The sequence below is a fragment of the Panthera onca genome, chromosome A3 (assembly GCF_046562875.1).
Source record: "Panthera onca isolate mPanOnc1 chromosome A3, mPanOnc1 haplotype 2, whole genome shotgun sequence".
NCBI classification, from domain to species: Eukaryota; Metazoa; Chordata; class Mammalia; order Carnivora; family Felidae; genus Panthera; species Panthera onca.
This window is the reverse complement of record NC_138341.1, coordinates 27330930-27347824: the sequence shown is the minus strand read 5'-3', so window position 1 is coordinate 27347824 and position 16895 is coordinate 27330930. Positions and strand designations below refer to the sequence as shown.

General features: G+C 40.4%; 1 protein-coding gene across 6 annotated transcripts in view; it reads right to left on the bottom strand.

Moving 5' to 3' along the window:
- The window catches only part of RASGRP3 (RAS guanyl releasing protein 3), a 105480-nt gene extending 94305 nt beyond the window's left edge, over window positions 1–11175 (bottom strand). For 4 of the 6 annotated variants that reach the window (XM_081795201.1, XM_081795203.1, XM_060652270.3 and 1 more), the window contains exon 1: window positions 10879–11173. The gene's annotated coding sequence lies outside the window, so the exon portion shown is untranslated. Of the gene's footprint in view, window positions 1–10878 lie in introns of all 6 variants that reach the window. The other 2 variants (XM_060652329.3, XM_081795206.1) reach the window with 1 other exon arrangement.
- Window positions 11176–16895: the final 5720 nt, after the last annotated feature.

Below are 16895 nucleotides of genomic sequence, written 5' to 3'. Positions count from 1 at the left end.
AGGATGATCTACTTATGGGGTCACCTGGAGGTGAAGAACAAGTTAGAGGAAAAATGGTTCCAACCCAGATGGGATGATGTCACCATCAAAGGAAAGAACACAGGGAGGCCGGGTAGATAAGGGAAACAGGGTAGGGTTTTTGTTTTGGACGTGCTAAGTTTGAAACGATGATGGAACATCAAGTAGAAACAGACAGACAGAGACCTGCACCTAGAATGGAGGCTAAAATTCCCTCAGAGTTAGATAAGCAAGTTCAGAGTTATTTACAGATGGAAGCCATGAATAAGATCTCTGAGGGAGAAAGGATTTAGACAAACACAGATGACAAGGACCCCTGGTAAACAGCTACAATGGAGGGCAGAGAAAAAAAAAACCCCTTATCAAGATTGGAAGAAATCGGGAACAATGTGGCATCTCAGATTTCAACAGAGGAAAATTGTAGGATATTAAATGGTACAGGGATCAAGAGGAATAAAAATGGGAAGAGATCATTTCCCACATCAGTCAGAAAGTTTCTGACATTTATATTTTCAGTATAATGGGATTGAGGACAGAGTACCTGATTTTATGTGTTTAAAACTTTGAAAGAGAAATGAGAAAACGAAGGTGGTATGTGCCAGAATACATGCTGAGAATTTCAGCAGTGGAATTTGAGAGTTCAAATGAGTACCTAGTGTGGGCAGTGGATTTAGGTAGTCTGAGTCGTAGTTCTCAGAGCAAAGAAAAATCATAGATGCTTGCTTGCTTGCGTGCTTTATTTATTTATTTATTTGTTTGTTTATTTATTTATTGAGAGAGAAAGAGAGAAAGCATGAGCAGGGGAGGGACAGAGAGAGAGGCAGACAGAGAATCCCAAGCAGGCTCTGCATTGTCAGTACAAAGCCCAGCGTGGGGCTAGAACTCACAAAATCGTGAGATCATGACCTAAGGCTGGAAATCAAGAGTCAGACATTTAACCAACTGAGCCACCCAGGTGCCCCCAAATCATGGATGTTTTAAAGAAAATGTCCTAGAAGCAAAATAAATTGAGAGAAAGGATTTCGAAGAAGGATGGGCTCATCCGTCGGGAGGGGTAGGGATAGTTTGGGACACAGAGAACACAGATGTGCGTGCCCCAGATGTAGCATGCCTCTTTGAGCAGCCTGTGGCACAACATGCCTTGATCTCTGTTAGTTGCCTTCCGTTACCAGAGAGACAGCCCCAGTTCGCAGCCAGAAGGAATTATTGGAAGGTGTTCCGAAAGAGAGAAGTCACAGGAATCCATTGTTCTCCTGGCCCAGACTCCTGTTCTTGAGCTACATACATAATGTCAACTGACCCACATGCCCTTGAATTCTCTTGCTGATTTGTCAAGCCAACCAGTGGCCCCATTCAGCCCAGACTTCTTGACCTTGCCTAAAGGCCAGTTAATGCCTGACTTCACCACCTGCTCTTCATTTACTGGTGATTAGAAAGAGCCATGGTGGTATCCACAGAATCCAAGAGTTCATGGCACTCACGAAGATACAAAAAACTGAGTTGGAAATCGTACCCAATACGCAAAGACCACCTGCACACCCCTCCTTCCCCTCCTGTTTCCCACCCTGAAGGCTTCATGGAAAAGCACAGAGAACCATCCAAAGTTGAGTCCATCATTCTCTGCCTTTCTTTCCCTGCAGGAGAACGGGGCATTTGTGCACGAATCTCTGTATCATGTGCCCACATATTCTCTTTCACTGTGGCCTTCCTCTCCACCTTCCCTCTTGGCCAAACGTTACTCAGGAAAATCTCACCCTATTTGGGAGTGAGAAAGGATCCTAATTATGGCTCCGCACTAAAAGCATTGCTAGGGGTACTTCTTCCTTAAGGAGAAGACAAATCCTAAGTTTAGACATACAAATGTAAAGGCTTTCTCCCCCTAAGAGTCTCATAGGTAAGGCACCCTCCTTAGTAAAGAATTCCATCTATTTCCTCATTCTTCCTTGGTGAATTTGCTTTCCTACCAACATTAAGGGACAAAATAAGTAGGATATATCTTTGATGCTTGTTCCCGAGCCTGGTGCAACACCAGACATTTGCTAGCTCCTCTTCCAGTGCTCAATGTTTTGGATGTAAGGTGACTCTGAGTTAATTCAGCATATTTTTTGTTTTAATTATTCATATACTATTTATGGATTAATGTAGTGTAATTATTAACATATTATTAATGTATGATATAGTAATGTAGAAGTGATACAATAATTTTATTTCACTAAAATGCATAGGAATAGGGGAGCCTGGGTGTCTCACTCGGTTAAGTGTCCGACTTCGGCTCAGGTCATGATCCCACGGTTCACGAGTTCGAGCCCTGCCTTGGGCTCTGTGCTGACAGCTCAGAGTCTGGAGCCAGTTTCGGATTCTGTGTCTCCCTCTCTCTCTGACCCTTCCCTGCTTGTGCTCTGTCTCTCTCAAAAATAAATAAGCATTCAAAAAAAATTTTAATGCCTTGTAATAATTTAACTAACATGTATTCATAAAATAATAATGATTAATAAAGAAGAATTACTTAATGTAATACATTGCAAATATATAGTAAATACATTGCAACAATTTCATTGAGAATATATGTTATTTTAGGTGCACATACCCAGTCACTATTTATGACTTTGTTTCTATGGGGAAAATGGAAAGTTACTTCCGAAGGCCAAGAAAATTCTTACAAACAAGCTTTTGGAGCACTACCAATTTGTAAATCGATGGATGGTCATCATGTACATTTGATTTTAGAGTTTTCTGACTGCTTTAAATCTGGCTTTCCTAAACAAACCCTCCCGGAATAAGCAATGAACCCAAACGACGATCGTTCTAGGGAGCTGGGACTTGCCGCCAGGACTTCTGGGGCTCTTGTGTCCAGGTTCCTGCCATTGGTGGGGCCACAAGAACCTACAATGTCTTGTAGTTTTATCCACTTCCACTAGTTCTATTTTTGGATCCCTACATTTAGCACACAGAGCTATCTTTATCGCTCCAGCTGACTGGCATGAGAGTCCCCAGGGCATAGTAGTTATACAAGATTGTTGAAGCATACTTCCTTCTCTTCAAATAAGACAAGGCAGAATGCACAATAGACATCAGCAAGCAATCACAATGTTAGGAGTGTGTGTGTGTGAGTGCGTGTGTGCGTGTGTGTGTGTGTGTATGTGTGTGTATTACTAAAGATTTCTTTCTTTGTGCTAAGTTGCATGCATTATTAGAAACACGATGTTGATAATGCTTTCTGGAAGTTAGTTTTAGGCTGTGTAATGGAATCTATTCCTATGCCTAACTTCACTTGAAAACATTGTTATAAAATAAAGTTTCTTAACAATTACATAGTCCAGATTTCAAAAATTGGGAGTTTTTAAAAACCTCTATTACCCCTATCTACCCTCAACTGAGGAATCCATTACAGACACAGTCTAAACGAACAGCTGGATTGTTCTAACAGGGAAAATAGTTGGATCTAATAGGCAAAAAGTCAAAAACTGGCCATCTTTTCTTGCTCTTCAGTTATTCAACTCTTCAGATGCAGATGATCCCTGTTCGCGTGGCTTGCTAGTACATCACAGAGGAGAAGGCTGAGTCCTGGACAGACAGTGGGATCTCACAGCCCAAATTTCAGATGCCATTTACATTACTGTGGCTGCACTATAGGTCTTCTGTTTAGATTCCCACTGTCTACTACAGTGGCCACCAGGCACCTGACTCCATTCAGCATGTAAGATGAGCCTTGTCTGAACTGAGACACATGCAAAGTACACACTGGATGTCAAGGACTTAGTACCGAAAAAAGAAAATGTAGACTACCTCAGTAATAGCCTTTTATATTGATTGCGTGTCAAAATGATAATGTTTTGGTATATTGGGTAAAATAAACTATATTTAAAAAATTAATTCCGTTTCTTTTTATCTTTGCAATGTGGCAACTGGAAAACATAGCATGACAGTTGTGGCTCACATTATATTCCTATGGGGCAGCACCGGTCTAGAGGTCTCCACAACAAAGAGCATGACCAGTGAGAGGTTTTTAAGATTGGAAGCGAGAGCTGCTGCAGAATTTTACTCCAAATCAGGCTAATCTGAGAAGAATATGACTTGGAGTACAGGTTAAAGCACGCCCTGCATGTGTAGTTCCCCCATGCTAAGAATTTTAACAGTGCCCAGCAGGACAGTTAAGTTATGCTCACAGACAGAAGCCACTAGGGTGGAGAAATGTTACCACAGTGTATGTAACACCTGCCTTACTTAGCTCTTTCCTAGTTGAGAATGCAGCCTTCATTTTCAGCTCAGCGGTTACTAATTGTGCTCATTCCACCAGAGAGTGAATCATGAATTCACTTATTTTGAGTTTTGGTTGTTTGTTCCCCACCCCCACCCCCAACCCCCTGCTGTTCAAATGAAGACTAGGGATCATTTCACAGAAAAGAGAAATATGGATTTGATATTTTAAAGTTTAATAGAAAATGAAGTGTTTAAAATTTCATGTATGGGCCACAAATGGCCAGTTTATTAAAAAGGAGCGTTATTAGTGGACACACACAGGGAGAAGTTCACACTGGCCCTGAGTATCGATATACATAAAAAATTCAGTTCCAAATCCTTGATGTGTGATTACCGGATTACTGAATCAAAAACATACTGGGGGGGGGTCACTGCTGCCAGCAAAGAATTGTGCAACTGCTGGTAAAAACAACAGTGATTTCAGGAGTGGATTGAAAACAAAACAATAATATCTTTGTAATGTTCTGAAATCGTTTTAGGAACAAAACTGAGACTGGCCCCTTTGCATTTCCCAGTCTGATCTGCTGACCATCTTGTCTGCCCATAATTGTTTTCTGCCATTCATTTCCTCCAATTGTCAATTATTACTAAAACAATTATGAAAAAAAAGTGTGTGTCTTTGTTTCCTGTTGCTGATGAATATAGTGAAGTCATAGACCACGCTAGTGCATCATCATCTTTTCCATTACAATGAATTATGCTGTCCCAAACAGGATACAGCTCTTGACTGGGCAGAGAAGCCGTAAATGGAGCTGAATTAGCACCTACATGATTGTCAGCCATGACAGCAAGAAATCAGAACACTGGCACTCAGCTCTCCGCTTTTTCAAAACACAACTGTTTTTTTGTTCCCGATTATAAGAGTAGTACATGCTTATCTTGGGGAACATGCTTATCCTGGAAACAAGCAGAAAATAAAAATCCCCATTATCCCACCAACTAGAGACTTCTATTGTTAATATTTTGGTATATAAATGCTCAGCTCTCAGCTTTTTCATGTAAACATATATATTTCTTAAGAAAGTGAGATCATACCATGTATATACTTTTTTTGCCTTCTCTTTTCACTTAGCATTTAGTATAAACATTAAATATTTTAATGTAATTTGATGCCTATATGAAATTCCACATTGTGGAATACTACTCAACAATTTCCTTATTTTTTTTTTGTACAATAAAACCTTGGAATGCGAGTAACTTTTTCTGCGAGTGTTCCGTAAGACGAGCCAACATTTCTAATAAGTTTTAACTTGATAAACAAATGATGTCTCGCAATACGAGTAGTATGGGACGCCAAACATCACATGATCACAACTGTGCCAACGGTTCTTGAAATTCGCTTTGATAAACAAGCGCTTTGCACTACAAGCATGTTTCCGGAACAAATTATGCTTGCAAGCCAAGGTTTTATTGTATATTTGTCCAAAATTTGTCCATTACAAATAGGTAAGCATTCTTTTATATACAGTTTTGTCTGGATCTATGAATATTTCCTTAGGCTGTATTCCTCAAAGACAGATTATTCACTTTTGACTAAAAACTATATTGTGTATCTTGAAGTAAATATTTGGAATAAAAGGAAAATTTATTAACAACAAAATCACATAGGTGCATTCAAAGCTATTTAATAACCAAACTTGATAATATGTGCCTTCCTAACAAGATAAAAAAGTGATTTTTTTTTTTAATGATTACAAAGTTTAAGATAAATGTAACACTGGTCTATTCAAAATGCCCTTCAGGCCAGGCAGCTGGAAGGGGGTACGTAATTCCACGAAGTCCTTTTCCAGAACCTCCTAGCACAACTAGCCTCCAAACCACTGAGGAACCCACAGATGATTCTGCAGTGATTCTCTGAACTATTGGTTTCCTAAGGAGCAGGGGCTGCCTGCGTGGTCCCTGCCTGGCCTGAGCGTCGTTACCTAAGGCAGCCACTAGAGGGCAACCCAGGATAGAGTAAGGAGTTCAACATTCTCTGGCCTGTTTGCAGCATAATCTTTAATTCACCAGGTAGGTGACGAAAAGTAAAAAATGAGGCACTGAAGGGAAAACCAATTTTGGAAATAAATGTGCAAATAAATAAACACAAAAATCTGAGTATAACCTCCTCCCTTTTCCTCGGGGAGATTAACTAAAAGGTGCATAACTCTGAGAGCTACCACACTTAGAAAAAATTGAAGACCAGGAATCCAGTTAAAACTCAGGTGACAGTGGGGCGTCTGGGTGGCTCAGTTGGTTGAACATTCAACTCTTGATTTCAGCTCAGGTCATGACCCTGGGCTGTGTGACAGAGCTCTGCGGAGGGCTCCACACTGAGTGTGGAAGCTGATTAAGATTCTCTCTCTCCCTCTACCCCTCTCCCCTCTTCATGCATTCTCTCTCCCTCTCAAAAAAAAAAATAATAATAATAATAATAATAATAATCAGATAACAGCATGGAAAGTTGGTTCCTTTAGATCTCTGCAGATGCAAAAAAATGAATCCAGAGCAGATCCTCCTTGTTCTCCATGGGAATTAGCAGGCATGTGGGCTTTGGCCTCTTACACACTTGCGTTCCATTCTCTACCTGTCTCTCACTAGCTAGCTGGTGGTGAACGTGTTACTTAACCTTTCTGAGCTGCAGTTTCCTCATTCATAAAATGAGGCCAGTGATACAACCTGCCCATGGGTGGTTGTAAGCATTCAACAAGACACTGGACATGAAAGGCTTAGCAGAAAAGGAAATGCTGGCCGTTATCTCTTCTGCTTCTCACCTCCCTCTTAAGCTGTTTCCCATTTCCAGCTGTTCACTTACTCTTTCCACCTGACTATGCCATCACAGCATCAAATTTAATAGGCCTGAAACCAAAATCTTCATCTTCCCCGCTAACTCCCTGACCTGCTGCTACCTCTCTGATTGGCTATTTCTTAGAATAGACAGTAAAACATAACATCCTCTGTAACACTTCCTCTCTTCCTATAACCATAGCCAATTAGTTTACAAAACATGTTGATTTGTTCTCTAATGTGTCTCCATCTGGTTTCCTTCTCTCTGTTGTCACCAGGCCTCAGAAACCTGCTCTGTTTGACCCACCAGGTCCTGCCTTGAATGGGCAGATCTCACTGATGTCATTTCCTTCTTCAAAGCCCCTCACTGGCTTCCCAGGGGATTCAAATTAGATTCTGCACCCCTCTGTCTGGCATTACAGTCCCACCACAGTCTGACCCCAACCTCCTCCAGACGCTTCTCTCTTGCCCCTTATGCTTATTGCCCCTGCTTATGTCAAGCTGTTGACACACAGCTCCCTGGTATGGTTGCCAGATTTAGGAAATGAAAACAGAGGACACCCAGTTACATGTGAATGTTAGATAAACAACAAACAATATTTTTGAATAAGTAAGTCCCATGCAGTAGGCTTCATACACACCAGTGCAATCGGAGATACTTACACTCAAAAAAAGTTTGTTGTTTGTCTGAAATTCACATTTAACTGGGAATCCTGTTTTTCATCTGACAACCCTATTCCTTGGGCACACCAAGAATATTCCCATCCCTGCCCACGTACACAGTTCCAATCTCGTCTCGGACACTTATTTCTCACAGTACCATCAGATCTTCTGCCTGCGAGGTCAGCTCAACCTCATACCTCCGTGAAACCTGCCTGAGTCAGGAGAACCTCCTTACTGGTACCCACTATGTACATCACTAATTTGGTTAATTTTTTTTTAACATTTATTTATTTTTGAGACAGAGAGAGAGAGCATGAACAAGGGAGGGTCAGAGAAAGAGGGAGACACAGAATCTGAAACAGGCTCCAGGCTCTGAGCGGTCAGCACAGAGCCCGACGCGGTGCTCGAACCCATGGACCGCGAGATCATGACCTGAGCCGAAGTCGGACGCTCTACTGACTGAGCCACCCAGGCGCCCCTAATTTGGTTAATATTAATCATTAATTTGGTATAAGATGCTTTGTGTCCTATAGAATTCCATTTCTCTGAGTAAATGTTGAGTTATCAAAGGTAAAGTTTGCAGTGCAAGTAGGAAAACTTCATAAATATGCTTGTGTGGTGTGGGGCTGCTGTAAACCTGTAACATAGGGCATGAAGGGATGAGGGCAGAGGAGAAAGAAAACCTCCAGAGGCCACTTACCTGGATTTGAGGTGCTCCCAGACACACTAAAACCAATATGCAACCCCCCCCGTCCCCACAGCATCAGGCCAGGTGGGTCCAGCTGCCTGACCTTGGCATGCTTCGCCCCACACTCCATTTCAACGCATCCTACAAGTCATGGGTTACACATGGTGACATGTCAATTTGTCACCACTTCACACTATCTCTTCAATAATCTGATTTCACTTATATTTAAATGTGAGGGCCAGAGGTGGCTTGATAACGTCACCTATTAACACACAGTAAATAAGAGTCATGCTGGAAACCAAGCAACGGATTTCTATTTGATTAATAGAAAAGCTAAAAAAAAAAAAAAAAAAAAAAAAAAAAAAAAAAGCTCCTAATTTTGTTTTCAAAATTAGCTAACTCTAACATAAAATACACTCAGGAGCTTGAAAAAAAATCAAGAAACTGGTGAAACTATTAAACAGTCCCCCCCAAATCTATTTTAAATAACTGGCATTGCAGGAACACATTTATGACCATCTGCGGGCATCCAGAAACCAATGACCAAGCATAAGACTTCTCAAAGTGAAAAAAAAATATGTTCTTAGAATAAAACACATAACTCCTAATTGTCTCTATTAGTTAAATCTTCGATCGTATTTAAAACATTTCTATTCTCAAAATGTAAATATACAAGTGAAAAATACACATTTTGGGAGTGCCTAGGTGGCTCAGTCGGTTGAGCGACCGACTTCGACTCAGTTTCATCATCTCCCGGTTCATGAGCTCGAGCCCCGCATCAGGCTCTGTGCTGACAGCTCAGAGCCTGGACCCTACTTCAGATTCTGTGTGTCTCTCTCGCTGCCCCTCCCCTGCTTGTGCTGTCTCTCTCTCTCTCTCTAAGAATAAATAAACATTAAAAATATGTTTTAAAAAAAGAAAAATATACATTTTTCAAATGAAAAAGTTGTTTTGAAACTGTAAGGGCAGGGAGTTCAACACTCACAGAAACCAGGACCACTGTAAGCAGCATCTCTATCACTAGTCTCACGTGGAGTGGAAATTAATCAGATTACCCTGGATTTCACTTGGTGCAAAAAATACAATGGATGCAGAACTGACTATGTGGCACTGGAGTGTCTTGGAAACAAGTGCTAAGAGTTTGTTTTACTTGTTTCTTCAGATCGATCATATTTACCCAGATATATGTTATTTCTGTCTTTATTTTTATGGTTTCAGAGCAACTAAGAAAACTGGTTCTCTCTATTCAAGAATACTACACTTTGCTACAGTTTCCAAGGAATGGATTGTAATTTTTCTAAACAGAAAAAAAAATACTAATAACGCTTAAACTCTCCTAGGGAGGAGAACAGCCAGTCAAGTCCACATGGAGCCACAGCCACGTCTTGGCTCCTTGCACCAGTTACAATCTGGCTGGCTCAGCTTTTTCTGGCTTCCAGCTTTGCTATCTTCTTGCAACAGATTCTAAACATACCAGTCTCGAACTGGGATAAGCCAAAATAACAGCCAACGTTTCCTTCTGCTCTTTCTTTTCAACAGACCACTAGAGACGTATCCCTTTGTTGTCATTGTGACATCAATCAAGTTACTGCAGGACACAAATGGGGGGTAGTTATCAGTGGTGGATGCAAATATGGTGCATAATTTCAACAAATGTGCTTGTCTGATGGCAAGGAATGTTAAAAGAATTCGGAATGTCCCTAGGAGCTTTCCAAGTTTTTGTGGGCAGCATCAACTGTTCTTGGATTTAACCTTTCCACCTTTCCACTTCCAAAGCTAGTGGCATTTTTCAGGTCACTCAGAAAATGCCTGCTAATTGAATGTTTTGAAATCCTAACTTAAATGTAAATAAATTATGGTGAACAGTTTCTATCACCATAGCTGTTCAGTGTTGTTTTGGTGCTTCTAGAAATCCTCCTTTGTCTGAAAATTAATGTCCCAGAGAAGAAGCTTTGTGTTGAAAACAACAACAACAACAACAACAACAACAACAACAACAACAACTTTATCTTCACTTACTTTTCTACAAAATTTAACTTTTAGTTAAGTAACTTTTCTCAAGTTTGAGAGCTGATTTAAATATATTCTAAACCAGTATTGATCAAAGAAATGGTACATGATCATTAATCAGCACTTTGAAGAGAATAAACAGACAAATCCTAGAAATCATTTTTCAAAAATGATCTTCAGCAAAAGTATTTATACTATTTAATCCCCTGGTGATCAGGGAACTGAAGAAAGCTTAATGGAGATAAAGCTATCTTAAGGAAACAAATACTATTTCAAAAAAATATATATCATTGTTAAAGACTGAATATGTCATAACTGAGACTGATTTCTATATTTCTTCAGAAATATAAATAAGCTTATGAGCTTTTCATGAGGACCTGCCTTCAAAGCATATATACTGTCTCTGGCTACTTCCATTGCTTATGATATCCCTTATAGACATAACAATGGACAGTCTTAAAAATGACACTTACCTTAACTCACAGACGTGGAATCATATCAAGCTCATTCCTCTCTTGAATTTTCTCTTTCCACTTCACCAACCCCTAACAAGTTTCTCTTCCCTGTGTGCAAACACCTAGAGATTTCTGTTCTGGCTTCTGAAACACTGCCATCACCTTCAATGCCCCAGTGCTGGTCAAAAGTGGGGAGAGAAAAAAAATTCAAATTTGCAAGCTGTTTACGCCTAACAACGACAGTGAAGCTGCTGGGCTTTGAGCTCAATGAATTAAAGGTTGTTTGGCTAAATGGCAGGCACACTTCCTCCTATTCTTTCTGAACTTAGTTTTCCTGCCTCCAGTGGAGCTTTTTCCTTTTCTGGGCTATAAATAGGCTGGTCGTAAGAGCACTGAGGAAAGAAGAAGGCAGGAAATGCATTTGATTTCAAAAAGTCTGAGGTGTGTGTGTGTGTGTGTGTGTGTGTGTGTGTGTATGTGTTTCTTTCAAGTGAATACCAATAAACAAGCTGAGGAAAATTCAGTGTTCGTAATGGTACCAGAGTCAAAGTTTAATTTCCTATCATCTACACTTCGCTAAATTGACATTTTCCATAAGGAAAGCTTGGGTTTGGAGATGTATCATTTTCTGTATAAAATACCATCAGCAAACATGTGTCACCTCGTTCATTTCCCAAAGGAATGGCTTATAAATAGAATTTCCTGGGGGAAATGAGGGATAGGGCAGACCACAGGGGTCACCAAACTTATTTCTTTTTATTCAAAAGTAGTTGAAATACTTTTGGAGGCAAGGTTCAACAAAAGGAAGTTATCAACAGGTGAACAAGAAAAGCACACACTTTTGCTTAAAAGAAATTATGAAGTTGAGTTTATAGACTGGTCGCCCATCTGTATTAAAGATTATCCACGGTTTTGCAACTGAAAGATGTTTAACTTCTCTCATGATTACATACAACATAAGATAAAAATTAGATATTGCTTTTCACATATCAGACGGACAGGTCAAAATTTTGGTATTGCCTAATACCATTCAAGTGTGGAGGAATAAGCATCCCCATAACAGCTGATGGAAATATAAACTGGCACAAACTATGTGGAGGGCAGTTCTCAACTTCTTTCAAAATGTGAAATTCAGATACTCAAACAAGATACTTAAACACGGTTGATTTGGCAAAGTGGGAGTGTGGATCTGGAATGTGGGGACAGATCAGTTTGTGATATACATATTTAGTGCCCTTTTATTTTTTGTAGTGTGCACCCATGCTGTAAAACCTTATTAATTTTAACAACAGAACTTTATTGTTTTTTAATTTTTTAATGTTTATTTTATTATTATTTTTGAGAGAGCATGAGCAAGGGCAGGGCAGAGAGTGAGAAGGAGACACAGAATCCGAAGCAGGCTCCAGGCTCTGAGCTGTCAGCACAGAGCCTGATGCAGGGCTTGAACCCACGAATCGTGAGATCACGACCCGAGCCAAAGTCAGACGCTTAATCGACTGAGCCACCCAGGCTCCCCAACGACAAAATTTTAAAAACTGTTATTACTTAAGATCCATCACATGATTCTATTAGTTACCTATTGATTATCTATCATTTTCTGTCAGTCGTTCCACACTTACTATCAACAATTTGTTCTTTGTGTTAGGGGAACACTTTGAGAAGCAATCCAGGAGAAGCTAGAGAATCTCTTGATTGGAGGGGCTACTCGGCATGCTGCACGTGCTGTCTAACGACCAGTAGACTCAGTAGCACAGGGATCAGACTCTCAGGGGCAGGGCCCAGCAACTATCTTAACCCCAGGTGATTCTGGTGCTCACTGAAATATGAGAAGCAGTGGCCTATAAAATTATTTTCCTTACTAATATCCCACCTTCTAAAAAGGATTTGGTGACTATAGTTAATGACGCTGTAATGTGTATTTGAAAAAAAATTTTTGAACATTTATTCATTTTTGAGAGACAGAGTGCAAGTGGGCAAGGGCAGAGAGAGAGGGAGACACAGAATCTGAAGCTGAGCTGTCAGCTCAGAGCTGGATGCGGGGTTCGAACCCACAAACTGCAAGGTCATGACCTGAGCCGAAGTCAGATGCTCACCTGCCTAAGCCACCCAGGCGCCCCTGTGATGTGTATTTGAAAGTTGCTAAAAGAGTAGAACTCGGGAGTTCTTAGCAGAATAAAAACTAAAATTTTAGAACTATGTTTGATGGCAGACGTTAACTCGACTTACTGTGGTGATCATTGCATAATATATACAAATATTGAATCATTATGTGGTAACCTGAAACTGGTCAAAGTATACTTTGATTAAAAAAATAAAAATGAACAGGATTAGACAACTGATTTTGTTTTACCTAAGAATAAGGAAAACTTCTAAATCCTTTTTATGCTGGTGACTCCTATTTAGAAGACTAGAAGATGGAGTGCCAAAGGGTCAGACTTCGGCTCAGGTCATGATCTCATGGTTTGGGGGTTTGAGCCCCACATTGGGCTGTGCACTGACAGCCTGGAGGTTGGAGCCTGCTTCAGATTCTGTGTCTCCCTTTCTCTCTCTCTCTCTCTCTCTCTGCCCCTCCCCTGCTTGTGCACACGTGCATGCACTCTCTCTTAAAAATAAACATTTAAAAAACTTTTAGAAGACTCGAAGAGTTTTTACATACAATGTTAAGAAGACACATTAATTTCCCTATTGCTGTGGAGAAGCCAGCTGAAGAAGCAAAAGCAGTGAAAAAACAAGCTGATGGTATTTAAGGGAGAGACAAAAGCTCTCTCTCATTTGGGGTAGTCTTGATAAAAATGGATCAAGTCAAAGCCAACTTTACTAATATGAATGTTTGAAAATTACAAGTTCCCTGCAATAGATGAAACCAGGGGCATGTGGGTGGCTCAGTCAGTCAGTTAAGCATCTGACTCTTGATTTTGGCTCAGGTCATGATCTCACAGTCTGTGAGATCGAGCCCTGCATTGGTCTCTGCGATGACAGCGCGGAGGCTGCTTGGGATTCTCTCTCTCTCTCTCTCTCTCTCTCTCTCTGCCCCTCCCCACTTCAAACTAAATAAATAACCATTAAAAAAAAAAGATGAAACCAAAGAAAACGTGAAGAAATTAAGTCTCTAGATGCAAAAAAAAAAAGTCCCATTCCCTGCTTTTGTTTAGTGATTTATTGTTTTTGGACCCAGCCATTTCTTGTTCATTTGTAGCCTTAATGCAAAGTCCTGTATATTAGAAAGAATAGGCTAAACAATGAGCTCAGCAAGATCTGGTGAGGGAAAAGCAAGAGCATATACATTCCCAGGCAGAGAGGGGGAGGAAAAGATTTCTTTAAAAAAGAGACAGAAAGTGAGGAGTGAATGGCCCTGTTGTAATGGCAGAAAGGACGAAAGAAGTCCATGGTGGTCAGTATATAACAGCTGCAGTGTAGTGAAGCGGCTAAAGGGGACACAGGCTGACGTTGGCAAGAAATGGCCAGACACAGGGTAGTATGTTTCTAGGAGCAAACCATGCTCCCATGTGCAAAGCAAGAACTCTGATTCAAACACCAAGTACATCTGCCAGGCTTCCATTGTTCACCAGAAACGTTACTTCTCTTTTTGTGAGGAAGTATTTTACTTCTCACAAAGAACAGCTTCACAGAGCTCCCCATATAGCCATCTCTAGAAATGAAGCATTAAAACATTTTATGGGAACAGAGAGGCTCTGTGCTCCTAATCTAAAATTAATGATAGATTCTCTCAAAAGGCATTAGGGGAAAAAGTCAAAGGCCTCATGGGGAAAGGTAATGTGCGGCTTTCTTCCACTATTTGGGTTTTGCAAGTAGAAGAAAATACATTTTTTTTATTGTAGTCACCTACAAAGAATTTCAGTGTATACAATACAGAGGAATCCCAAGCCAAAGTCGTCAAACAAAATGCAACAAAGATCTGCATATTTTTGTTCAAGCTGAATGTACTGCACCTAAATGCCTTATAGATACCTTTAATAAAAGCCTGGCTTTGTTCACAACGTGTAGAAGTGCTAGGTGACGACCACATGGTGGGGAACTGTGTTCCTTGGACTTGAATTGTATCATACTAATGAAAATGAATGAGAACTCCTGGAAGGATGAATTGAAAGGATGCAGGTAAAGGATGGACCTCTGACTGTAGTAGGATGGGGTGCCTGGGTGACTCAGTTGGTTAAGTGTCTGACTATTTCAGCTCAGGTCATGATCTCATGGTTCGTGGGATCAAGCCCTGTGTCGGGTTCTGTGCTGACAGCACAGAGCCTACTTTTATTCTCTGTCTCCCTCTCTCTCTGCCTCTCCCTGCCACAAAAATAAATAATAAAATAAACTTTAACATTAAATTCTAGTTGAAACACTGAAAAGATGGTTGAAGTTTAGGAAGGAGTTCTACATTATAAAAATAAGACATAAAAGTTAACCATTCTTTGAAGGAACAAGAATACTTAGTGGGATAGAAATAAAACTTTCCCATTAAGGTCATTAAAATTGAATTGTGTTCACCAGTAGTTTATTTTTACTTAGACTATTGTCAGTAAACAATAATATCATAGTTACTTTGCGAAATTACAATAATGCTGGCAGAAATCAAACAGTTCAGACTATCTCGCAGGAGAAGCCCAGCCTTGGTGAAGTTCAGTGGGAAAATCTAAACCAGATTGCCTTCCTTCACTGGATTTGGCTTTGACCTCTATTGGTATTTTGTCACTGCCAAGCACCTAAAATAAAACAGTGCTAGTTTCCATGTAATGAAGGGGGAAATAAAGGATCCCGAGACTATCCAATAATAAATGCCTAGAGCTTTATCAGTTTTGTCAAGACTAAAATCTGATGTCATAGTAACTAAAGAAGTTATAATTGGTGCTGTGGTAAAAGTTTTCCTATTAATGTTGAAACAGGGACACTTTCTTTTTGCTGTTTCTGCCAGTTGTGTGTCCCTTTGGGCAAAGCCTTTGGACTCAACCATAAGGTAGTTTGTGAGCTAATCACTGTTGGAAGCAGGGAGAAGCAAAGCTGTCACTGGGAAGAAATATGCAGAAAAGAAAACAGATGACTGTAGGGACAGAGCATGACATACTTCTGAAGCAGCGGGGTTGGGGGCGGGGATAAGAGATTACCATAAATTCCAAGAGCATTGGTGCCCAAATATTACCTTATTTTTGTGTAACATTTGGAGAGAAGGAAGGAAGGAAGGAGGGGAAAGAACACGGCAGTGAAATTGATTTGCCAAGCAAAAATTAAAATTTATTGCTTTGATAGTCACTCTGGTCTAGTAAAGGCCAAGTGGTAGGTTGGTTGATAATTTAATAGTGCATACAATTTCCTTGCTTAAAATACAGTATGTTTGGCCTGGGTGACTCACTTGGTTAAGTGTCCAACTCTTGATTTCAACTCAGGTCATGATCTCACCACTCGTAGGATTGAGCCCCGAGTTGGGCTCCGCGCTGAGGGCACGGAGCCTGCTTGGGATGTTCTCTTTCTCCCTCTTTCTCTGCTTCTACCCACCTCAAAATAAATACATAAACTTAAAAAAACATAGTACATTTGTTTGAATTCACGATACAGTCAATATGCTCCACAATCTCCTGAACCGTATCATTATATAACTAATGAAAAAGGTTCAGAATGGGTTTACATTGATATGGTCAAGGTGAACATGATCACAAGCCTTAGAATTTAACATAAATCATGGGGTGCAAATTCACCCCAAATAGATACAGCAATTTAAAATAAGTGAGTCTTCTGGGGCACCTGGGTGGCTCAGTCGGTTAAGCGTCCAGCTCTGGCTCAGTCATGATCTCGCAGTTCATAAGATGGAGCCCCGTGTTGGGCTCTGTGCTGAGAGCTCAGAGCCTGGAGCCTGCTTCAGATTCTGTGTCTCCCTCTATCTCTGCCCCTCCCCTGTTTGCTCTCTCTCTCTCTCTGTCTCTCTCAAAAATAAATAAATATTAAAAAAATTAAAATAAGTGAGTCTTCTGACCATATCCAATATGACAAAGAGTCTGTCTCTTCCTTGCTGGCTTTGAAAAAGCAAGCTG